The 27,160-nt window shown below is 37.3% G+C and overlaps 1 protein-coding gene across 4 annotated transcripts in view; it reads right to left on the reverse strand.

Annotated features, from left to right (window-relative positions):
* LOC136246744 (uncharacterized) overlaps nt 1-20,139 on the reverse strand; it is a 59,076-nt gene extending 38,937 nt beyond the window's left edge. Inside the window, exons 1-2 of one of the 4 annotated variants that reach the window (XM_066038302.1) lie at nt 19,950-20,139; nt 2,689-2,814 (exon numbers count right to left, since the gene is read on the reverse strand). The gene's annotated coding sequence lies outside the window, so the exon portion shown is untranslated. Of the gene's footprint in view, nt 1-2,601; nt 2,631-2,688; nt 2,815-16,681; nt 16,897-19,949 lie in introns of those variants that run through there. The other 3 variants (XR_010696799.1, XM_066038301.1, XM_066038305.1) reach the window with 3 other exon arrangements.
* Nucleotides 20,140-27,160: the final 7,021 nt, after the last annotated feature.

The raw sequence follows: 27,160 nt of genomic DNA on the forward strand, positions 1-27,160 counted from the left end.
CCCGCAAAAACTACGTCACAACCTTGTTTACGGAAATGTCCATTGTTTGTATGTCCCCAGTGCAGTTAGCCGGTATGATCACCAAATGAATATTGTTTTCCTCTAATTCCTGTGCGACTCGCTCAGTCATCTGGCCTTAAAATGATCGAAGATAGCTAATGCTGGTTGGCCATCCTCTAGTCCCAAATCTTGGCAGACACAGTCTACAAATGGGACAATCACTTTTCATAAATATTTCAGCATTGTTCCCTCATTGGACCAGTGTTTCAGGCTACGATTTATCAGCCAGTCACGTGGAAATCAAATGGAGGGTGACACCTATCCGATTTGCCTCCATAAATCAGTTGTGGAGGTAAAACTTCACCCTTGAAGCTCCCACACATGACGACAGTAATTTGTCTTTTATCCTTAAATCCGGAAATGTCAATTCGTTTTTTCCCCCTTTTGTCAATGGTCCACAATGCACCAGGAACCAGGTTAATCCCCAGTTGAAGATCAGCTCAACAGGAATATCATTCAGGACAATGGTTTCCAGTACTTCTGAAATGAATGTTTTCTTGGCACTTTCTAAGTCATCTGGTGCCATGCCAGTTTTGGTTGAGCCTCTTCTCTTTGTAAAGTTCATTCTATTCAAAAGAGACTTTGCCCATGATACAGATAAAGTTGCAGGCCCCCCATTCTTGGATAGTCTACTTGGTTCCATCACTTGGGCTAGACCCTTTGCTGTTGCTATAGTAACACGCATATTGACAGGACACCCAATCTCTCTCAACTTCAAAATGTAGTTCTGAACTGCTGTGTGAAGGGTTTTGCCCAGGCCTTCCTTGCTTCTTCAATGGCAAAGTGGTCATTGTCAGGTAATCTTCTTCTCTTCGTCACTTCTGTTGACGCTCAGCAGTATAGGCTTTCTTCATACCTCTCATCGTGCTCTCATTGATAGATGTACCAAGTTTAGCTGAAATTTTCTGGCAGCTGCCGTCGGCCCGATATGACATGTCATTAATTTTCTCCATTTCTGCTTGTAGTGTCTCATCATAGACATTGTTACCCTTGAATTTTCACTTCCGTTTCTGGCTGGATTGTGGCAACACAAGTTCAACTTCACGGTTTGCTGCAACAGTTGCTTTGGACAGAATTGAGCGAGACAGTGCACCATTTGGAGTGGGTAACGATCCTTTCTTTCTAGAAAAGGAGTTCAGAATTGACATCCCTGACCACTACTCTGAAACACAAGGTACATCACGTGATACCACGTAATTAAGTCATATGATTCTTATATATCACGTTACAAAAGTAGTTAATTGTAGCGATAGGTGTCTTTTACTATAATTAAATCCTCACTAATAAATCCTGCTATACGGTACTGTCCCACTAATGCGTTAAGCCATATGGTATGCATGTATGGAGGACATGACTATGTGTACAAAGTGGACTTCATGTTTAGCAATTTTTAAAAACTCACCATTAGAATACAGAGAATGCATGATTGTGAAAAGAACATTATCAGATGACTATAGTCACTTTTTTTGCTACAGCTCCGGCATTTAAAGGGCTGCACAGCACTGCTAAATGTTTGAGCAGCTGGCTCTTGTAACATGAGTTATTAACAAGAAACAAGGGCTCAGGTGAAGGCAAACAGACTATAATAATTATTGCTATGAACCTGTAGAGTTCAGGTTTGGAAGGTGAATAATTGGATATTGACTCATTGTAAATTAGCAGACATAAGGGTATTCAATGAGCCTAAAGGAAGCCTTAGGATGGTATGAAAAGAGTAGTTGGAAGAGCCAGATGAGACATGGGCACAGACATTTTCAGTTAATTTTCCTACCTAACATTGTTCTGTACACTATAGTCTCAACTTCCAGGCCCAGACATAGCTAACACATTGGCATATGCCCCCAATTTTAGTCTTGCAGGTTAGTAGGCCTTTATGGTCATTGCTCACCTGCACCTTATACTGAAAGCTTTGAACTACTGGGTCTGGCCTGTGCGACTAACCTAGGACATACCAGCTGAATCTCCACATAAGCATTAAATTTCTAGAGGATGTGTACAACAGTATGTGGTCTATAGTACTCCACATGCACTACATGAAATCGATGTCTGGAGAAAAGAGAACGTTAAGGCGAATAATGAAAATGCGTGTGTTCCTACCATGTCCATCTTTTGTTACTACTAGTACCAAAGTGAGATCAACATCTTTGTTTACAATAACAATTATAATGATCACATATTGAGGTTATGTTATGATGTTAACACTTGTCCAAAGGAATTACTTATGGTTTACCAGATAGTGGGAAAAACCAGCTACTTAGCCAATAATTAACCTGACCTGGATAATAACACACTATTGGTGAATAACACATCTCAGAAAATGTAATGACACATTGCACAAAAGAAACATGTAGCTAGACACACACACACACACACACGCACGCACAAACACACAGACAGACAATTTACATACACTGCATGCTTCAAGCTAGGGCTGAAATGATCATGGTTTTTAGTATTTGAGTATTCTCTAGAGTTAACGATCGAGTAGTCACGAATACTAGCTACTTGTAGTCATACCCATTGGACATGTTTTATACTAACCTTAAACAGTTTACAGCTTTTCAAATAACAACAATGTTATTAAAGTACTGATGTTAGTGTTCCTACAAAAAAATTATGCCAATCTACCTTCATGTTGTAGATGGCAAAACATCATGTGAGCTGGGTCACATGATCTTAACAAAAACTCGAGTACCAATTCTACTATCAGAGTATCAAAATCCATCGAGTATTAGTATTTGTTTCAGCCCTAATCTAAACAATACATAGTATTGATAGCTACAGTATGTTAGATGAGTACATATGCAAACAAGGGGTAACACATTAAAATCCTCTAAACAACAATTGCAGTTCCAGTACTGTACTTTCACACCAATATTTCAATTTAACTCAAGCAAAATTATGCAGGCACCCAATGTATATAATTTTTTTTGACATTTTAACCAAAGTAGGTCATGCAGCTGAAAATAGTACAGGACACAACAAGCACCAGGTGTCAAGTTGTTAACAAGTACTTCCTACAGTCAGGTGCATGTGAAGCCAAAAACCCTACACATGACCGCTCCAGGTGTGAGGTTGATTACAGCAATAAAACTACCACTTCACTATTGTTTACACTCACTTTACTGTCTATATATCAAATAGTATTTCAACAAGTAAGTGACATAGAATTCTCACAACAATAAAGTCTTACTCCTTTAATAGACTCAATAAATTAAATATTTTGATTGTGGGTTTTAGATATTAGAAACATTCGAATCCGCAGTTTTTCATTCAAACATTCGAATGCTCAATCAATTCTAGCATTCGTTTATGCACCATAATTAACACATACAGTTGTACTACTATCATGAACCACGATAGTGGGTTCATAACAAGTATCGCCTTTGTTTTTTGAAAAAATCCTAATAGAACACACACCAAAAAAAAACCGACCATGAAAAGCTTGTGCAAATGTTGTACATATAACTAACTGGTTTACTGCATTGATGTAAACACACTATCTGTACTATTCTGTAGTGCAAAGTTGGCTACAAAAAAAAACAATTGACTTCGGTTCAATAACAACTTCTTACATTGAGTTTACTTTCTCTACATAGAGTATGATGTGTGGTTGAATGGTACCACATTACTACATGGGTTAAACCCAGAACAATCCTCTGGTAGTACTTTGCAAGGGGTATACTGTAGGTCTATTAGTGAATCTCAACCGAAAAGAAAACCATAAATTTATTTTAGACAACACTAAAACTTTATAATGATTTTGTCTCACAGGCATAGCACAATTTATGCAGCTGCTGCCACACCAAAGGTTCCCTTAGTGTGATCTCCAACAGATGCCAATACTAGGACTGGTGAATTTTAGGGCTAATAACTGTGGAATTTTGCTACTTTCACGATTGTAGGATACAACATATTATGATTACAGACCTGTATGACAACTACAAATAATTCCTACAAATAATTGTAATTGTAATTGTAATTAAAAGGATAATGGCTTATTATGCCTGTACATCCATAAATAAAATCATACCTATATAATTTGTCAAAGGAAAAACTAGAAATTTTAAGCTGAATTAGAGATCAAAGAATCACCAAGCCAGTCCCTCCAAGGTAGGACAATCACAGAGATGGAACCACAAAGCAGAAATTCAGTGATAAATTTCTTGCAACTCACAATCCCTAACTTGTTTAGTGTAACAGCTTCCCTTCGACATTTGTTGAAGTCTGATATACTCTTTGAATGGGGAACTGAGCAAAATGCAGTGATGATGAAAGTATAGGAGATTTTATCACCTTGCACCTTCAGCTATAAGTAATATACAAGCCAATGCCAGTGAGTATGGTCTGGGAGCCTGCTTGTCATTTCCCACGCCTCAAGGAGCCTCTCACCAGCTAAAGCTTATACACAATTGACAAAAAGCTATTGGCCATCATGTTTAACTGCAGCATAGATACGTTTACGTATAATATCTATGACTACAGTAAGTTTTATCAGTACAGTTGAGACCAGGATCTTCTCTAATGCAACCAAGATGTCATTTACCAACACTTTTGTATAGAAAACAACTCCTGTAATCTGATACCTCTGTACTCTGTAATCCGATGCAAAATTTGATTCCCTAGACTTGGAAATACATTGTTTTCAACCTTTGTAATCTGACAGAATAATAGGAACATTAAAAACAATCACAGAGAAATAACTTTTAAACAACCAAATTGTAATTTACAGCACAATCTGAGGGAATTTAGATAATTTGCTAACTCATGGAATTTCCATGTAGTCACATAAAGTCTACAATGTAATGGTTTGGTAGAACACAATGTGCAGACGATCAAACATTTGTTCAAAATAGAAATTGATCAAATGCTTGTTCATAAAAAGCTAGTAGTAGTTCTGTGTTGGACAGTTAGTATGATGCAATTCCTTGAGAATTTGGCCACGAATGGGATAATACAACAGCCACCACCACCGCTCAATACAATTAATATAAAGGCCAAAAGTTCTGGCTCAAAGGTGACTGTTACTGCAGGTTTCAATGTACAGTGGACAGCTACCTAAATTAAGCAGTGACCTTTGTATAACAGCCATGGCCACAGCCAAATATTTTCCCATACAAATGTATGCATTGCTGTCTGTCACCTGTCTAATCAGTGTGCACAGTGGTCAGCCAAGAATAACTGTATACAACTGGCACCATTTCAATAAACTCCAATCATCACTCTTCCTGCTTTGCAATGAATACTATATAATCTATCTGGTTTCATTGCTTCAACAGCATTCATAACAAGCTCACCTTTACTGATAATTGGAACATTACAGTTGGCAGTAGCCTCTATACAATAACCACCTATTTATAATAGTCATATATAGCCACTAAAATGCTGCTGACTGCACTATGCAGGATTTCCTCTACAACAACCACCTGTATATAAAGGCCAAACTTTCTGGTCCAAAGGTGATCATTATACACAGGTTCCACTGTACAACATAAATTGTGATGCTCCTTTTGATATAAATGTGAACCTGATCGGAAAATGAATGAGAGATTTGCTTCCTACAGAACGCTATATAATAACCATATTATTACTCAAGCAGCTACCAAAACTTATTAGTGAAAACTGACACACTCTACTTATTACATCTCTCACCCCCTCTAGTGACCACCCTCCTGTAGATATGCCACTCTTATTTATTATTCACTATCCCACTAGGGACTTATGAGAAGAAAGCCATGTAGCAGAAACTAAAAGCCAGTGTTGATGCAAATTTGTCCTCAACTTGACACAACTAACATACAGTACCAGTTTCAAAACTTGAGTAAAGACCAAACAATAACCCACTATAAGTGTAACCTTTCATATACATCACAACCACTATGCCATCTAAGTGCTAACCACACAAACCACCATTAAGCCATTAGCCATTAGTGCTAGCACTTATACCAATGCACAAAATAAATAGTACAAGGAAAAATGAATTTTGTAACATAAAATGGTACCGTAGGAATTCCCCACAAAAATGATGTGCACAGCCTGAAATGCCACCTTTAAAAATCATCCTAGAAACATCTTATGTCACGAGAATCACCTTTACAGAATTATATTAGTCCATCTAACATCAAATACAGCATTAAAAACAAGAAAACACTAACAGGCAACCGGATTTAGAATTCAGATTTTCATCTGACTGACTGGCTGCCTGCCTGCCTACCTGACTAGTCACAAGGCTAGAGACCAAATGAAGCAATGCACGACCACCATTTTATGCTACAACAGCAAACTCACCAGTGGGATGTGTCTTTTGGAGGTTCTGACAAGTGTAGGCCCTTCTAGGCCCATCTGCGCCTTGCCTTTCTTTTTATCTTCAATCAGGCTCACTGTCTTCTTCTTGGTGCAATGAAACCATATCGAGGCGTTAATTTTTCTATTAACACTTTCCTTGAGCAGCATATTTAGTTGACTCTAGATACTCTAATACAACAGTCACCCTAATAAACACTATCCAAAACCACGCCCCTTTTCGGCTGCTATTTTGAATGGGGTAACTTTTACAATGCTGCATAGTTGTTGTGTACCAGATTGTCACAGTAGAAGATATAGGATGACAATTATCGATGAAAAAGAAGTGAAAGTATCTTTTCACAAGATCCCAGATGCAGACAGCAAGGCAATGCAGAGCTAAGTCAAAAAAGGCTTCACGTAATTCTGCAATCTATAGGTGAGTACTTTCAACCAGGAAGTAGGACTAAGATTTCATTTCTTGCCAACTGATTTTTATAACTTTTGGGGCAACTATCGTACACTAAAAGAAGGTGCTGCTCCATCTGTTTTCCCTTTTCCCACAAAGAAAAGTGCACCCAGAAGGAAACTTGTTCGTGTTGGTAATGATGAATCTAATGAGCAAGGACCTGTACAGGAGGAGAAACTTGATAGTGACCCAGAAACAACTGAAGCTCTGAGTATGTTGATGAGTCAGTAGAGGTACAATGTGAGGTCAATGCACAGCTTGAAGCAGCTAAGGATGAAATTATAAAGCTGAAATTGTTGAACTGAGGGAGAATGTTGAAAGGAAAAGGTTTGGTATTGAGGCAGTCCAAGACTCTGATAAGGATGTTAACTTCTATACTGGTTTGCCATCTGCTGCAGTTTTTGACAGACTATTAGAGTACCTTAGCCCAGATGGAAGACGTTCAAATGTGGTGTATAGAGCTACTGCTCAGAAGTGAGTTAGTGACTGTGTAGGAGGAATGCAGCCTGGGGAGGCAAAATGGTGAGATTCAGAATCTCAAGTTGGTCAACCAGGCAGTTTAAGCCAGGCAGATGAGTTGTTTTTGATATTATTAAGGTTACATCTCGACTTGAAAGAGTACGACCTGGCACATTGATTTGAGATCTCCCAATCCACTGTATCTAGGATTTTCTTGACTTGGATCAATTACTGTTACCTTCAGCTTGGTATGCTTCCTTGCTGGCCAGATCGTGACACTATTAAGGATAATATGCCAGCTGTCTTTAGGGAGCACTATCCTAAAACTAGTGATTTTACATGCTACAGAGATCAAATATGCCTACTTCATTGCTTCTGCAGTCACAGACATATATCAACTACAAATCCACCAACACATTTAAAGGACTTGTAGGCATTAGTCCTGCAGAACATGTAATGTTTGTATCCTCATTCTACACCGGCTCTATTTCAGACTCTGAACTGGTAGAGCAGAGTGGGCTTTTAAGTCCGTTAAAGAGTGCAGATGAACTGGTGGCAGATCAAGGGTTCACCATTCAAGATGTAATGACTCCTATGGGTGTTCGTTTGAACATATCTCCTTTTCTGGGCAAGAGAGAGCAGTTAGCTGCAAGTGAGGTTGTAGATACACAGCAGATAGCTTCATATAGAAAGAGCTATCCATTGGGTGAAGGAGCACAACATCTTGTCTAATGTAATTTATGTTCTTGCTTGAGAATGACTTTGTCATTCATGATGGTTGCAAAAAAGCTAGGATCAGAGTAAGCTTCTTCAACAGTACTAAAATGACGTGTAATGGACACTTAATTTCAAAAAGTCCTATACATTTCTGTGAAGGGTCTTCAACTATACCATCAGGGGATGCTCCAAGCCAAGTCAAGGATGGGTTAACAACCAGCCCAAATGCACGCACCACAAAACTTATCTTTGAACAGTAAGCATTGCGAGCCTTTACTTCATTCTTTTCCCCTGCTTCACTGCACATAACTGGATCTCCCTTTGCCTCAGACCATTTTTCCTTGAAAAACAACACATTCATAACTGGAGCTGCCTGAATCTCAGTACGGCAGGGCTTGTGCCATGACTGCTGCATCCATGTACAGGTAAGATATGCTGAAACAGACTGGAGCTTCATTATTACATAGTGAAATAGCTGCTTCAGTAACCCCACTATATGGCTGCACATTCCAGAACAGCCAGCAACACAAGGAGATTGCAACTGATGGCAAGTTTAAACTGTTGCATTGTGTCATTCTTTTTCTGGTTCTGGTAACATTGTGCTTGTACCCAAACTATACATCTTTGCAGCGCATTTCCCTGGGATGTATGATTCCATAAAATAATGATGCCCTCTTTGAAGTTGAATAATCAATGTTGCAGTAGTCACTGTTGTGTGTTGTTCTTCAATTGTTTGCCAGATGAGTCATGATTTGCTCTTCAGTTAACAATGGTGGCAACACACCTTGTATTTGTTGTTTATAAGGACCCTTTGGCCAATCTCCAACATCCTGTTCTGGTACATGTCCTTGTTGCTCAACCACGGCCTTTCACTGGGTGTACAGCTTGTTCGGATCAGGATCAACTATTCTTTCATCCCAGCCATGGGATAGGTAAGCTTTAACCCTAGAAAATAATTATACACTGTAATTAGTTAACTAATTGTAGTTGTGGACATGTGGCAAAACATGATCTTTGCTTGAGTGCTTGCTACTGCACAAGAAAACAAGGAGTAACTCTACAACTAAACAGGTTTAACTACAACCAAACAAAAGACCAAACAATAACAGGGAATTTCTTCCTAACAATAGGTACACTTGCTACACTGTTCTAACAGAAAATTGCTTACTGTCTAATGCAGTCCACTACAACCCGGTAGCTCCTCTACAATGCAACCAAAACTTCAATTCTGCGACTTTAAACACTTCTGGATTGTGTTCACCCAGGAATATCCACTTTCGTAAGATTGCTAGCCATAAATTGCAGTTAAAACCACACATACATTTAAACTCTTGCCCCATTCAAAATGGCAGAATTGTGTTGCTATGACAATTACATAGTTTTGGATTGGGTCTAGACAGTCACACATGTACAGCTGTATGTTATAACAAAAGAACCAAACAAATTAGTGTATTAATCAAACTTCTTAATTAAAAATGAAGTAGGGTTCAAAGCATTACATAAAAGGTAGTGAAACAAGAGATGAATGATGGTATTACAGCATAGCTCGGAGGGAAAATCCCCCACATTGGCATGTACTATGACTGGTGAACCAGCACGTACCACATCAAAAGTAAAGAGAGCATCAGAGATAATGAACACATCACCCAGCTATCAATTACTGACTTGAAAGTGAAGTGGCCATTATGCTTCGCTTTCAGCTATGTCAGCCCTTTTCACAGCATTACACATGAAGAATTGTAGGAGCAGTCACCATGAAAAAATGCGGACAATTCCCATTTACAAACATTTAGAAGCCCTCTACCATGAATCAACACCTTCGCTGTTAACAAAAAGAAATGGGACACAATAAGTCCATGATGTATATAGCTACATGTAACTCTGGCTTGTCAACCTTGATTTTGTGAGATACTGACTGGTATGTAATCACGCCATTGTGTGCTGATATATATTTGAAAACAAATTTTCAAGGATGTAATTTTTGTGGATTGACAGATTTTTGTGGTTTTATTTATGAGGATCACTAGTTTTTCCACTGAGGTTGCCTATTAGAAGCATAGTGCTACCGTGATAATTGTTTTTTGACAAAGAACATTTTGCAGAATGCCAAAGCAACTGCAAAATCCCAAAAAATACGTCCCTCAAAAATTTGTACATATACGGTATGTTCAAATATATTATCTTTCACATAGTAATTTTGTGCCAAACTCTGCAATTGAGAATATGCACATAGTAGAATGTCTACAGACTATCAGTACTGAATAAGTCATCACTATCCTTGAAAGCAAACATACAATAAGACTAGATTGCAGGCTTGCCCCTTCAATGCTATACATTCACCTAGTAATAACGTAATTTCCACCTACAGGTACACAAGTTTGCCTATAATATTCACATACGTAGGCTGAAAAAATATTTAGAAAGCAGAATCTGATGTTGACATACTGAATGAGGTTACCAATACACTTATAGAACTAACGTAAAATTTCTAGAACCCTGGTCTTTAGTGAGCTGTTGTCAAGGATTCAATTAGTGGTTGTTTGTGAGACTTGTACCTAGAGAACTCCATCAGCCATAAAAGTACTACCTCAATTGTGGTTATGTTGAGATAAAAAAAGCTGTCAACCTGCTCCTCAATGGGTTTTTTTTTTACAATACAGCTACCTAAATACTGTTGCATATACATAGCTACTCACAACTACTCAACCACTATAAACCCACCTGTAAAAAACTGTTGTCTAGTGTTCTCATTACCACCACTAATCATCACAAGCTTCATATAAGTTTGGCTACAACAAGCTTTATCACCTCAAGTCATGGCTAAAATAAAACTTTGGCTGGCTGTAATAAAGTTTGTTGTGCTATAGGTCTAAAGCTTTGCTTCATGTCTAGTCCTTGACAAAGGACAGAATTTGCAGCAGGATGTGTTGTGTTTAGATGTAGTAAACAATTACCCTTGGACACTAAATAACAGCTGCTAAAATTCAAATGGCACCACTTCAATTAACATGCAATTACTACACTTCCTCTCTTTCAATAAATATTGTGTAATCCATCTGCTCCATTATTCAATGACCACCATTTTCACACAAGGACTAAGGGATGTGGTAGTTAAGAATTGCGATTGCACAACATTTGAAATATCCTTAAAGATGTATGGGAGTGAATGGGGTAAAAAACCTTCATGGCAGCCTCCATTTATTTTTTTCAAAATTAATTGTTAGAAGCATCATAGTCAGGGGTGAATCTAGGGCTATGGGGGGCTGAAGCCTTCCCCTTTCACTTTTATACTTTACTTGATCAATATGTTGAAGATTATTTAGCATACTTATAATGACCACTAATAGTACAAATACTCATTAAACCACTTTTTCAAGACATTATTACTGGAATGGTTATCCAACAAGGGCCCGGATTACTAGGATCAGCATTGGAGTTGAGATACTCTAATAGAGCAGTCACCTAACTACTCTAATAGAACAATCAGCAGATACATAATAGCAAGAGTAATTATAATGGGGAGGGAGAGTATTGAACTGTGTTATACGCTATGAAAAATGAGCCTGTAAAGTCCTATGGCATCATTCAAACGACTCAGTGATTTGTGTTGATTGGTGACCAATAACAAGCGCAGTGGGAGCACTTCGTACATGTGACTGCTGAGTGAAAGAACGGTGTACTTGAGAAAAGTATGGCACATCACGCAGAGGAACTCGCTGTACAAGAGAAAGACACAAACAGCTAACCTGGAAAGTAAACGCTGAGATCTCATCATGGTCAAGCAAGGTTGGAATTTCATTTGGTATTTCAAGATTTCATCATGGTCGCCATCCTCTACCTCGCCTCAATAGTTCTACTAGCAAAAGTGAAATCTAGGTGGTATTTCAGACATTGTGATTCCATGCAGACCATCCGTTAAAACCTTTATGGTGTTAAATGTGAGCAACCAACAGCGGTCAGGTTTACAAGAAGAAATGAAGTTATGCAGGTTACTTTACAGGCTCATTTTTCACAGCGTATAACGCAGTTCAACACTCTCCCTCCCCATTATATACTCTTGATAATAGTTGGTTCTGTTACGGAATTTATCCATATCTGTCTGCACCTTAAGATGTGTCTAAAATATAATGAAGTGCATTGGTCTATTATAAAGGCCTTCATTAATAACTGACATCTACTTGTACAGTCATTATGTATAGCAATACTTAATTCAAGTACAATTGTGAGAGGACGTTGGTTGTCTGAACCCACCCAAACTTTTCATTAACAAATGCTGCAGAGCTAAAGGGCAATACATAAATTATTTGTAGGCAAATAAGTATTTGTATGTGAAAATTTCTCTAAATTGCAGTATTGTAGCATCTAATTTCCTTGGGGGGACACATGCCAGTTCCAGCATGCTTTGCACACTTACACATGAGAGATTAGTACCTTGAGTTAGCCCCTTTCTAAATCCTAAATCCGCCCCTGATGGTGGCATACAGTTTGTGTTGTAATATAGAAAGATTCAACATTTACTATGGCAGAAAATTCTAGTGACTTTGTTTCCAGCATGTAGAAAGTCTACTCAGTGAGGAAGAGGTTTGTACTATGTTTCCAACACAAAATCACTGATTTCTCAATCACATCACAGCATATCATCTCGATTATCACATGACCACAGTATTAACAGTGGTAGCTTTTAAACCACATTCTCATATAAAAGGTATAATTTGGGTTTGTCCCATATGCTTCAAGAAAGTGTAAGGACTCTTAATGTAGTACAACTCATAATAAATTAGTATTCATCAATAGTTTAGCTTGTGTGAAACTGAACATTTGGCAGGAGTCTCTCAATAGTAACATTAATAATAATCTGAAAATGTGACCACCCCATGCACTATATTAAGAATTAATAATGTGTTACAACATTATAAACTCTTGACTGCATTACAACAACTTATGGTGATAAACTAAATTTGGTGAATTGGCAAATTTTCATCAAGCCACTAAATATTAAAATTTGTTTCATAGGAGATCAAGCCAAGTATGGATACTTACACATCTTACTGATTAATTAGGGTGGTTCCATGCTCACAAATGAGTGTGGCTGCCTGCTGTAATACTCGAGTTTGTACTTCGATTATAGTATGTACAAGTTGAGCTGGATCCTGAAAAACAGCTAAAAATTAAAAGGAAGGTTTTTTCTCAAGAGAGTTAACATTTCAGCCAACCAGATGATTAGTGCTGACAGCAAAGGTGTCAACAACAGACACATATGGTTTAGCTCCATAACAAGTTTGGGAAAGGACTGTAATGAACACTGTACTTTTACGGTTTCCCCATAGGAAATGTATGGCAAAAGTTTGATTGGTTGTAAATATTATGTCAGACATTTGATCAAAAAGATTTTGAAATATTTTGGATAAAGCAGTACTATAAATTTTTCACGACATAAAATACTGTGGACACTGCATGTAACCATGAAAAGTGCCATTTTTTCTTCAAAACACTTGAAAATGGCATTGTTCTTATGAATTCCTCTGTCATATATACAACAAGTTTACATAATGTAGCATTTGTTTCTTAGCTAGGAAAGTCACACAATTTGTTTGGTAGCTAACAGAAGGGCTGGGAATAATTTAGCAGTATCAATTTGCACATTAGAATACTGTACCAATACTAGGTTGACCATTTCTTTGAAATCATCATACATTTGGTGATTCCTCTTCTGGCCTTGATATCTGCGATGTGTGATGAAATCTATGCAGTGGTCAGCTACTGCAGTGTAGCGTGGTCAGCTACTGCAGTGTAGCGTGGCCTGCCACAAACCAAACAGAGTGGCAACCACAAATATTTCAAATGAGCATTCCAATCAGACTCCCAACAGGTAAGAAACAATCTTTACATGGCTACAACCCACAAAAAAACATAACAGCCACCCTGTGAAAAACAGGTTGTGAAAGGCAGCCCAAAAAAAGACTTCATTTAAGTATGGGTTGAAATCATTTACTGTAACATACTGGTCAGACTAAGCTGGTAGTGATTAGTCACAAGCGAGTATTGTATTTTTCTAATTGATTTATCTGGTACTGAAGGTATGAAGACCACACTGTAACTGAAATGGGTTACACTAGAGATACAGGGTGTATATAACAGATTTGATTGAAGCAAAAAGCTATTGCTTTGTCAGCATGTTTCATTATGTGCTCTTTGAAGATGCTCATCACTTACATCAAGAGTTCATAATATAGAGAGGGAGAGAGAGTATCCAACACTATATTACCTGATCAAAACACACTGTGTTCAAAGATTGCGCAATGACTATCAGCACCAAAACTTATTAAATCACTACTGAAAGGGTGTTAATTATATTAAAGCAAAGCACTAAGAATGCTTCCCTTTGATAAATCAACACCTATCAACGCTCTTCAGTAGGTGAAGCCAGGTGACGAATTTGTATGGAATCATACTGAAGTATACTGAAATATTCAGGATATGATGCAATCTTTGATCACAGTGTTTTGACCAGGTAATACAGTGTTGGATACTCTCCCTCCCTCTTTATATTATGAACCCTCCCTCTTTATATTATGAACTCTTGCTTACATGTATAATTCATGGGTACTTGGCAGATGTATTAGGTTCACTGTAACTTGATACTGGTAGCAAATATGATTCTTTTTCTTGCTATGGCCATATGTACAATTTAACAGGATTAAACATTGTGGCCCAGTTCTCCATAGAAGAAAGATATTTTTGTAGAATGATGGAATTTAAACAAGATGTTTAATGGCCTAGCTATTGGGGCTTGTTTTTACCTGCCTTTTTCCCTTTTCTTCAAACACAACAAAGTTATTGTAAGAAACTATCTTATTCACTGTACACTCTTTCTATTAGCTATTCTATTGCTATACACAACATGGTACTTTGTGTGGGAGGATCAAAGTGTCACCAAGTGCTGTATTTTCCATATTGTATTGATTAGCTGCATAACTGTACTGTCTGAGTCAAACAGCACAGTTATGTGCATGACTAATTGGGTAAATACAGTACAGTTATGCAGATAATACTAGCTATTGATAAAACTAAATAATTATTTCAAGTACATCCCATGATGCTGAAGCCCGTGAGTGCAATATCCTGTACAAACAGGAGATGGCAACACAAGCTACCTGCTGAAGTATGCAATATATTGTACTCTTTGCTAGACGGCATACCGTATAGAGGGAAACTTTGGTGAATAGCAAGCTAAATTGCATTTGGCGAAATAAACTTTGGCGAATTCAAGCTCAATCTGTAGCTATGAATAGAGGTGTACCGATAATCGGATCGGCTAAAATATCGGCTATCGATATGGCAATTTTTACCAATATCGATATCGGTACAGAACAGTAGGAGGACCGATATCGCTACCGATATTTAGACAGTAGCAATAGTTTGTACATAAGCGGATTATGCATTGGTTTTCCATGTGGCTGTTTAGTGCCAGTGGCTTATTGCTCTCTCTGAAACAAACGCTACGCTACGAGAAGCCATATAATACACGCTATTCTAGTGTTTGTTGCTGAAAAGCTTATCACGGTCTTTACAAATGAAGCAGCTATAGAGTACCTTGCAATAAAAGAAGGGTCACAGGATAACCAAGGAAACTTGCTGTACCAGTTTTCTCACAAGCCATTAGAATGCAGAGTAATGCAGAAATATCTGTTTAAGGCTTCATGGGAGTATACATAAAAATGTTTGTGGGTGCCTAATTGTCTGGATTGGACAACAGAAACCCAAGCTGTGTACCACCACAGGCAGAGTATGGCATGCACATGTTGTATAGTAGGTAAATGTACACTTTCAACTATAATGCAAATATCGGATCGGCTATCGGTTATCGGCTTCTTCTGGTGGCATCAATATCGGATATCGGTACATGCCAAAAACTCATATCGGTACACCTCTAGCTATGAAGATGCTAATCTCAGGCGCTACGAGTAATTGGCGGCTTAAACTTTGGTGGCGAATTTGTAGCGAATCGTCAAATTTGCCAAAATTTCCCTCTATACGGTACAATGCTAAGTTTTGTAACGGTCACTGGCATGAAATGGCCATAGACAGCCAACTTCAACTGTCATAAGATCAACTGAAAATCCAGCACGTTGAAGGTCCGAACCATAGCAATCTTTTTTATGGTTTCTTGTAACCAAAAAGTGATGCCAAGTATTAGTGACCATGGAGAGTTCTAATAGCACCATGGAATCTGTAGAAACTAGCACAAGATCAGGTCTGATGTAGTATGAGGTGGAATAGTACTTGGGGACTAACACCTACTGTACCTGGTAACCAGGAAGATCAGATAACCAGATGGAAAATCCTTTTAAAGCTGTAAACAAAAACCTGCAAAATGGAGTCATGACACCAAGCGTATCATCCTTGATCAAGTGCAAAGGAACAACCAGTTAAACATGGTTGGCTATAAACTAAGTAAAGTGACAAAGGGTACATAAAGCAGTTCTAATACAACAGCCATGTTCAATATTCTAATAGGACAGTCACACATTTATACCATAGTACTATACATACAACTAAACAACTAATCAAACTATTAAAACATAACCCAGTGGTGTAATCCCTGCATTGGCATTGAACACAAAATAATCGTTATAATAAGCCAATGTAGCAATTTTCCCACAGAGCTATGTTGTAATACCATCACTCATACAATAGTTTTATTGCTTGGACCCTAACTTCATTTATTTATTTAAATACAATAGTACGCATATATTGGCTTTCACATCACAATTTATTGGTTCACAAATGTTTTGAGCACATCATCCACATTATTGTAGCAGAGCAATACTATCAGACATCATGAACAAAGTACAGGCTAGTTATCAACTGATGAACACCTATCAGATATGGTACATGTTAATGTAGCCCTAAGGGTTAATAAAATACAGTATGAACAAGCAATGCAAAACACTACGTATCTCTTTGCTACCATAAATTACACTGTTAAGTGGAAGAACAATGCACTGTCTGGATTAGTAGTTGAACTACCATAATATTATCTGTGACAGATTTACATGTAACACTAAACCATGCAACACATAATCTTGTGAGGTAATCTTGTGAGGTAACAATACATAACATTAAATAGTTCACACAAATTTATAACTAGTTCCAACACACAAATTAGAAAATAGTATACATCAATCTTTTGGTCTTTGAGGTGTTTAATAAGAGATCTCTGGAGAAGTTCTCTAAAGTAATCAGAGACCTCTCCTATGTATATGTATAACAGATTGGAATTTATTCAGGCTCTGAAGTTCCATAAACAGGGAAGGAAACTATTTTGTACAGTGTCCTGATCTTACAACACAGTGTTATAGGATAACAACACAGATCATATGGTTTTGTGGGAGAACAAATGATAAGTAAGTAGTTATGTACATAAACAATTACATGTTAATCTGTTGGTGACTATTCCCATGTAGAAGCTTTTAAAGGTGCTACAAACACCACAAACCCAAAATTTGTGATGACATATTATGGGATGTGAGTAAAATGCAAGGACTGGAAACAGACTCACTAACGGACTGGAAGAAACTTACCTCAAAACATCTATTTAAGGGTGTCACAATACGTGCAACCAGTAAGGCCAGAGTCTTACCACTTTTAGCAACAAAAAAAAAACCTTTCACACTTGATGAAGCCAAAACTAAAAGAAGTAAACATGCAGCTATTTAGTTGATATAAACAACAAGTGTTGTATGTACACTATCACCCAGAACAGTTACATGTCTACTTCAACCATATTAAGTGCCTCTAAAAATAATTACTATTATATTTATTTCTCTTTGTAACTACTTTGTGCAATTTATCTCATAACAAAAAAACTCAAATATGGTAAGGTTTAAGATTTAAACAGTATTATGGAGGTCAGTATCCAGTTTTATTACCTGAACACTTGTCAGATATATACATAGTTATAGTAGCTAGCACCTTGTACATAGTATTGCAGCCCAAAATTGCCTTCAAATGGCACTAAAAATTTTTCTTGGGGTGAACATTCCCTCACACTCTCCTAGACTAGTTGCCTTTGGACTAAGCCTTACCACTCGACACCCACCAACATAGCTTAGTGGATGTATTTACAGTATTTATCACAATTAGCTACTTGGAAACAATATCAACTCTAGATCTACAATGACAGTGAGTAAACCTCTGAGCAGTGAGCACCAACTCGACTAAACCAGGCTTCCACACACATCCAATTCATCCAGTTTAACCGCTTGTAACTTGACCATGCAGTATGCTATTGACCTACAATTCTCACAATACGTTTTCATTGCATTATGCAATAACAGGTCAAAATGTGCAAGTGATAGCTTACTCCTACAATGAGTTATGGTTTTTTCGATCATAACCAATTATCATACCTGACAACTGACATATTGATTAATCCAGTTATGTTTAATTACCCAATTTGTTGATGGGTTAGCAGACACGCCCTAAACAAAAACTTGAGGTTCTTACAATATAACACATTGTACTGAACCATATTTTTTCAGTTTGTGGGATACATACTGCTTCATACTAGGCCCAAGAAATGATGCAATAGTTACAATAACAAACTATAGCTATACCGTAATATTTCGTGTATTCAAATTTCAATACAGCCAAGCACTAATCTCAAAGCTTACTCTGCTAAACTCTGTACTTACAACTGGTATTACATTTCTTTCTTTTTAGTGTGCAATTAAAAGTACAAACAAGTTAAGGTGCAAGTTTCAAGCTTGTTGAAGAGATGCTGTTACTTGGATTTGTGTTCAGGTCAATTGCTGCAATTAGTTTCATGGCTGCTTCTGAATTTAACAGGTGGTGGCCAGTAATGGGCAGGCCTGGAGGTCATACCACATTGGCTGGTTGCTACAATAGAATTTGTGTTGTTTTGTTATATAGGAGGACTTCAATCTTGTTTACAGCACTGTAGTCACAGTGACAAGTTCAGCATATCACTTGTGTTAATTAAAGCACTATTACAGCACAGACTCCATCATGATTCATAAGACATTTGTTGTGCTTAGTGCTGTTTTTGGGATGTTGTACTTGTATGAGCCAGTCTGTTTGCTACAGTCCATTCCATGTTGTAGCCACATCCTGAAATGTGCCCCAACAAAGCCAGTTCACGGCAATGTTATGTAGGGAGTTTGAGCTCCGAAGCTTTAACTGTAAGGCCGTTATGCCCAATGTCTGTATCAGGCATGGGTACAAGCAAAACCACCCTCTTAGCGAAGTTATCTCTCTAAATATCTCACTAGAAAGGTTTGAAAAACATTAGCAACCAATTCTAAACCTTCATTAATACACAAGAGTACCTCATAGGGCTGCTTTTTCACATTTTGTCCAGCTACCTCACAAATTTATACGTCCAGTTTTGGTCGGGTTTATTTACGTTCCGTATACTTCGAGTTCGCACAAATCACAAATTCCCCTACAAGATTATAGTTAACCACATAATGGCAGTAGATAACTAAATTTGTGCTTGCTCTATATACAATGCATCTATTTATCAAAAACTGTAAGTGATCACCATACCATACATACAAAAACAGTTAGCTAGATTAGTCTGCAATAGGTGGACACCAAGGTTAGGGGTGTAGATAGGCATCTTATAATCACCCAAGTGTTCTTCTAAAACAACATTCAAAACTTAAAGCTGGTGATTTATTCACAAAGCAAGATAGCCTCTGAGTTTAACAACAGAGGCAGGCAAATTATAAAACCTGATACTGTAAGATAATCTTCAGCCTTTCTCTACTGATACACCAGTGCTTACCATGGTAACCCCTGTGAGTGCAGGCGACTCGCTTCTCCCTTCTCTTACACCACAAAATCAAAAATAAAAATGTAACAAGATATATATCGCATCGTAGATAGTATAGTCACCTCCAGACGGAGGTATATTCTATCTGTGATCGCATCTTACAGTTCTATCACTCCAGCCAGCCACCGCCAGAATTCACACCTCAGTTCCAACAGTCAACACTTTCCACGGAATGGCAGTTAACTGTCCCTTCTTGTTAATCACCGAAAGTAGGCTTAAGTAGGATGTAAGTAGAGCGCGGAGTAGAGATGAACTGGCATGACTGGTTACCCTCCAAATGTGAAACCTCATAAATGACATAACAACAGTCAGTGTCACGTGACCTCTCTCGATCAGTCACAGAGACAGAGACAAGTGAAGGAGATGGGTTTTTTGTTGTTGTTGTTTTTTTACAGAGTCTACAGGCAGTATCTTAGTACGTATGCAGGAAATTACATTATCTGAGATGTCTGAAGGCGATTCGACAGTAAGCTTATTGTAGCGATTTCCAACCAACCTATTTTTCACACGTATTTTTGCTACTTAAATTACGCACCTTCAATAAATGTTTCACAAGGTGCCGTTCCAGTTAGTGGTCAGTGCTTCGTACTTCGTAATGCACTTTACTGGATTAAAATACATGCGGTATTTATTGAAATATGTCAAATCAAAGTTTGAGAAATAAAAATCCCCATAGGAATCCCATACAAATAATTGCGTACGTAATTCTAATTGGAAGAATACGGCACCGATGATAGTCAAAGTTTCCGAGTGTTTCCGCGTGAATCTATGGCAGATGAGGACGAAGAAAGTGGTCCTGGGCAAACCGTATATGCTGATTTTGATTTTTCCGTGTGTTTTTTGATTGGAGGACGATTGACGTTGGATTACGACGAAAATATGGCCCTTTTTAAGGTAAATCGCCATCTAACACTGTTCAGAATTCAGCATTACAATCACCCTGGGCTTCAAGGCATCCCTCTGCATCAATGCAAGTATAGTTTGAAGGTGAGCAGTTTGTTGTCTTGCGCGGAATTGCAATATAAGGTTCAATGTTGAGCATAATCTTTTCAAAAGTGGAGACTGGTTTGTAATACCAACCTTACATGGCTTCACCCTTACCTAATGTTATATTCTGGTGTATTTACTGCTGTTGTGATCCATTTTACAGCAGCTTCAGTGATTGTAATTTTGGTCAGAAACTATTTATAATTTCTCTTTGTAGTATAGTGATGTCATAGTGTTATATAATAATAATTATCCTTAGTGCTTACAATGTGACAAATAAAGCTGAACAGTGTCCAAACAAATCTATTTTATTAATAATATTGGTCTTATATTTTGTTATCTGATTGTCATGTTTCCGAAGTATTTGTTAATTGTGCCATTACTTACCATGTTATATAATATTACTGATTTTTCTAGTTAGTTATCCTTGAAAATGCATTAGGTACTGGTGTATACTTAGTATTACATAATACACACAGTTTTATTTGTGAATCACTTGCTTTATCCATGTAATATTCTGAGTGGTCAGTCTACAAAGAAGTGGTCACTCTTGAGAGGTTTTAGCTAGCTCATATGCTGTTCTCCATAAAATAGTTATGTGGTAAAAATTTCATGTCATTATTAGTTTCCTATCTAGATTTATGATACTTTGAATATTGTGTTGGTGCCATGCGATATATGTAAAAAGCATTGAAAATACTGTACAAAAAAATCATTACACTGTCAACTTCTTTTGCTTATATCTTTTGATAGGAACCACCAATTGGGGTGGGGTTTGCACTAAAATGACCCTGAAAAATAGCACAATATTTGTCATACCAATGAATGCATGAAATGTTAATTATTTAATTTAGTTGGAAATCTCTACTTATTGCACTATGCAGAAAGCAACAAACTGCTGATCCGCATCCTGCTCTCCCCGTCTCCCGCTCTCCGCACAGACCAGGCCACACTATAGGGAAAGAAGCGGTCTGAGTATGAGACTATAGTTACAATGAAAGCTGTTCAGAACACTTGAATCCTGATTCAGTAAACTGAGGCCTCCGCCTTGGCCCTGCTCCGCACTCATACATTATTATTATTATTTATTGTTAATCAGCAGGACCCTCCAGAGGTATAATGCTGATGTGCAATTACATGTGTACAATTTCAATTAGTTACTTAACTATATAAGTATGTACATAACCTGGACATCAAGTGTACACTTGGTGTGGTTAGTAGAGAGGCTCCACAAGGCTCTACTCTACACAATCGCAAGGTTATATACTCTCTGCTATCTGGTATGGTCTGTCCAAAGTATCCCTTAGCATGCAAACTGACCTGGAAAATCAGGACACTTTGGTTGGTCCCCGTGCATGCATAAATCAACCATGCCAGAAGAGCAGTTCATTATTCTAGGCCCCCATAGACATTTTTTACATCAATTGAGTAATGACCTGCAGAACATTGGAACTCTTTACAAGCACTCTTGAGTCATCAGTACTGATCTGAATTTTGTCAAAATAAATGGGTTGGGACAAGCCTGCAAGTACACTCCCCACACATAGCTAGCCACATTAAACACAGCATTATGGAAAAATAATTATACAATATAATAAAATAGAAAACAGAGAAGAGCTAAGCAGTGACTTCTTAATCTGCATGTGTTATGAGGAATGGGCAGTTGATAAGGAAGGAAAAATGTTATAAGTTCAACAGTATAGGTATAACTGGTCAGATGGTGTGGTTTCAGATGACTGGCAGCTATATAGTGTTCATGAAAAGGTATTTATGTGGTATAGACTATCATGTAGCAAGTGGAGAAATACTTGTGACTCGCTTGATGGTAGGCCTAGGCCCTCACTTGAGTAGGCCAATCTAAAGAGATTCCACCTGCTGTTGGAAGCCCAACAGTGAGTCTCACTAATATTTTCTCTACATCCAACCAAATTAAACTTTCTGCAGAGGTGGCTTAATTCCTATAAGTGCAGTCATTAGCTACCTATACCACCTTTGCTACCAATGATGTCAGTGACTTAGGTCAGACTTTATGTCCTTCTAAAGTTAGCAAACATTTCAGTCTTGTGGATCAAAGTGTAGCAATGATCTAATCAAAAGTCAAGCATTTCTTAATTTATTTTCATTCACCTGCATGAAGCAATCTGGTTTCAATCCAGGGTTGAAACTGGTTGCTACTTGCTTACTGGCATAACCCACTGATCCAAATAACGTATCCAGGTAAAAACCAGAATTAATCAAAAGCACCCCCAAGTTCAACTAGTGGAGGTGGTTCAAAGTTTTTTTATAAATGGGTGTGGCCTGTCTATCTGATAAGTGGGTGTGGTTCACAAAGAAGTTCAGTAGAGACTACATTATCAGTGGCTCGTACTGCAGGTACAATTGTAATCACATTGATTTGTAGTTTATTCATTTCTGTTTTATTACAGGTAGTGATTGTGAATGATCGATTATTGGCAGATAGTTCCATGGTCTAGGTAGGCAAAAAAAAGTAGGAGCTACATTGGTAGCTATGGGGTGTAGTTTATATAGTATAGAGCCAGAAGATCTAGTAGCACCAATGGTGAAGTTGACATAATTAAATTTTATATATGCTACCAAGATGTTATAATTATTGCAACTCACTGGTGTATGCTAACTTCACGCTTTGTGAAATGTGAAGCATGGGTCTCTGAGGGGTCTAAGGGAATGTCCCCAGGAAACATTGAAAATTTATAGCATTTGAAATTAAATCTGGTGCAATTCTAATATGTATTTATTGCCAGTTCAATTCCAGAAGTATGGATGCTACGTAGTATTCTGAGCTTGTAAACAGAATTGTAGCATGAGGTCTATACTATAGGCTATATAGCTACTCCACAGCCAAAAAATTAACATACCACAATTGAATTTAGTGGGAATTTTAACTTAAATTTGTAAATAATTTCTGTACTCCATAAATGCTAGCTACTATAAGTTGAAATCAATTTTGCACTATGTATAGTCTTCAAAAGAACACTGTAAATTCGGAAATATGAATGTCGTACAAAATTACCACAAGAGTCATCGACCATTTTGTATGACTTCTGTGACAATTTTGTATGATATTCATATTTCCAAATTTACAGTGAAATTTTGAAAACTTTTATAACCTTCCAAGATCAGATTTGGTGGCAATTTTTACTGAAAATATAATATTAATTTTATTGAAAGTTGATACTACTGAGCTAGAAAACAGAAGTAGTAGTTCGGCACAAACATGCATATCTCGTTGTGTGAATAAGCTATAGACACTGCTGGTATGTGGTGTGTAAAAGTATGACCTTCATCTCCAGAGAATTTCTTGCTGCATTAACTAATATGATATGGGAATGGAGTCACATAGGTAGCTGATTAACAGTGCACTACATGCTCTTGACTGTTTTATTAGATAATATGACTGCTATGTATTATAGAGCATAAACTGAACTTTTCTGGATGCTATAATAATTTAGTCTTGCCAGGGCTTCTGTACTGCTTGCAGCAAACTTGTAAATACTTTAACCTGATTATGCAGTCACAACAGTTATTATTTCAGATGGACCACAGTAGAAAGTAATATTTGTGACCGGGCCTGCAAAAAATAGGGCACAAACTACATGCTATCACAAAACAGGTCATATCTCAGTATTGGAATAGAATATACAGCCAATTAAATCTTTAATAAGTGATGAAACTTCCATGGCCATGGCATAACAAAGTAAAAAGTTAAGATGTATGAAAGGTTGAACAAGTAAGCAAATTTTATGTACCTACATGCCCTATTTACGCAGGCCCAGTCACATGACTTTAAATGTTTTTTGCATTATTTGTTTCCTTTTGTTTTGGCTTTCTTGGTGTTAGTTCACTTGCATTTTTTTGCATAAAGTGGGGTCGAATAATCCTATGGGTTTGCCTTCTGATGTACAGAAAATTCTGTTTCATCCTTTTTATACGGTAAAGGATTTATCGGGAAATGATTTTGTTATTGTTTTTATGATTTTTTTTCTGCATTATTTTAGTGAAGCTGAGAATTTTAAGGAGGCCGAGTCTTTGGTTACTCCTATTCATATTTGTGTATTAAATTTTTAATATGGGAGGGGCTGGGGCATCCTAGCCATGGAATGGTGTAATTGATTTGTTGTATTTTATTTGTTTATGTACATGTGTTTGTGTTTCCATCTTGTATATGTGTTGGTGAGGACAAGAGGAGTAAATGGATACTTAGCTATACATCAATACCATCAACTTAGAGATGAGATTATTCCTTCCTTCATAAGATCATTCTGATCCAAATGGACTGAAATTGTGGCCAGTAATGATAACAAGCTGTAGCTGACAACATTTACATTTGAACAGTTGCATACCTACAGGTATATCAGAAAGCTAAGGACTGACTGATGACAGAATATGGATAGACAGTATACCCAGGGTTTGGTAAAGGAGTGTGCCTGGTATATATGGAGTCTGGCAGGAAAATTTTAGCACAGAGTAGGTTATAATTTAGGCACAAATAATCATAATAATTTTTAAGAGGTTTGCAGTATACAGGAGTTGTAGAATTCAGTGACAGTCATGAGCACAGTTGTGTCCCAGTGGATTTAGCATTTACTATATACACTGTACATGTGGTGAATAATTTAATTTGTTAATGTATGCTTGTCAAGGACACAGCTGAAAAACAGCTTTAGCTGATGCTGTCTCCCTGTTTAAATAACTTAAAAAAATTAAGTTATGTTGATGTTCAGTTTTACACTCTACATAGTTAATTAAATCAGCCTTTTTGCATATTTACTATATACACAACTGCAGTCTCAAAGTATTATATAATTTTTCTAAAATATGTTTGATTTTTCCAAATCCAATTATGCTGGGGTGGCTCTATATAGGATTTCCAAAGATGAAGTGGTAAGCTAGGGGCATCTATGGAGGGGGCTAGAAAATGTGGTAAATGGTTGATACAACCAGTAGTGCAGTGTGAGGAGTACACTCAGCATTAGGAGCATGCTATATCTAGGGCATCTATAGGGACATGCCCTTACAGGAAATTTAGCTATTGAGATGGAATTTGGCAATAATATTGACTGAATCTTATTGAATAAACATTATGAGCTACTTTATAATAACTAAGTGAATTTTTTTTAGCAGTGGTAACTAGTTTTCATATAAAGGGGACAGCATAAATGCTGTAGTATAGTGTTTGCATTCAAAGTTGGGTCTAGGAGTTAGTCTTTGCTCTTTATATGATGAATGTTCTATTAGAGTAGTTGACTGTTTTATTAGAATATTTCCATGTTTAGCAGTTTTACCCCTTTGATCCCTTCTGGTTGATTCCTATTATCAGTGCTCACTTTTTCCATGTTTTCATTGCCCATGTGATGCTTTTGGTGCAACTCCACTTGTACTGAGTTTCTACTATCTTTCAAGCTATATAGCACTGAAGGGTCATGCTCTCCCCCCTTAAATCCACCCATACCCGTACTTTCTTGCTGTTAATTTGTTTGTTTTTGAATTAATAATATCATGATATGATAGTGTCACAGGACTCAAACAACATATTACATGGAGAAATCACAGGAATTAATAAGGTGTAATTGAAAAAATGCTTTAAACCACAAACAATGATCAGAACTACAGGAAAATATTTCAAAACCATTATGGGGGATTGATGCATATCCCCAATCTTAGTATACTTTTGTGGTACAGAAGAAAATATGATAAAGAGTTGTGGAATTATACATGCATGAGAACAGATTATGGAGATGTTCTGTACACAATCAGTAACTCAAACTGGAGCCATCTATGCTGTGTTGGACAGTGGATTAGTTGCAGATGTAGTCATGTAATTTCATACAGTTTATTCTATTTGTTACTGTCTCAACAAAACCTGCACAATTTCCTAATTTCTTTATCTACAGTATCCAAGGAATGGTTAACTAAAGTTCAGTCTATTGTAATGAATATGTTTAAAACTATAGCTCTACACGTCAAGCAAGGAAATTATACAACAGCAACCAGGGGTGGATCCATACTTTTAAAAAGGGGGTTCCACTTTGGAATTGCAACTTCAGCTTAGCTGTAAATTGAAGACCAAAAAAAAAGGATCATCACCTGCTGACAATAGCTACCCCTCACCATAGATGCCCTCACCAACTACATTTCCTTATTTATAACTAGATACATAGCTTGCTGCACTGCTCCTCAAAAGACTACTGTGGCTGTTCTATTAGAGTATCTAGATTTGACTGTTCTATTAGAGTAAGATAAGCTCTTTCAAAAGGGGGTTCCATGGAACCCCCACCCCCCGATCTGCCTCTGGCAACTATAAATTA

The sequence above is a fragment of the Dysidea avara genome, chromosome 2, assembly GCF_963678975.1.
Source record: "Dysidea avara chromosome 2, odDysAvar1.4, whole genome shotgun sequence".
Lineage (NCBI taxonomy): Eukaryota > Metazoa > Porifera > Demospongiae > Dictyoceratida > Dysideidae > Dysidea > Dysidea avara.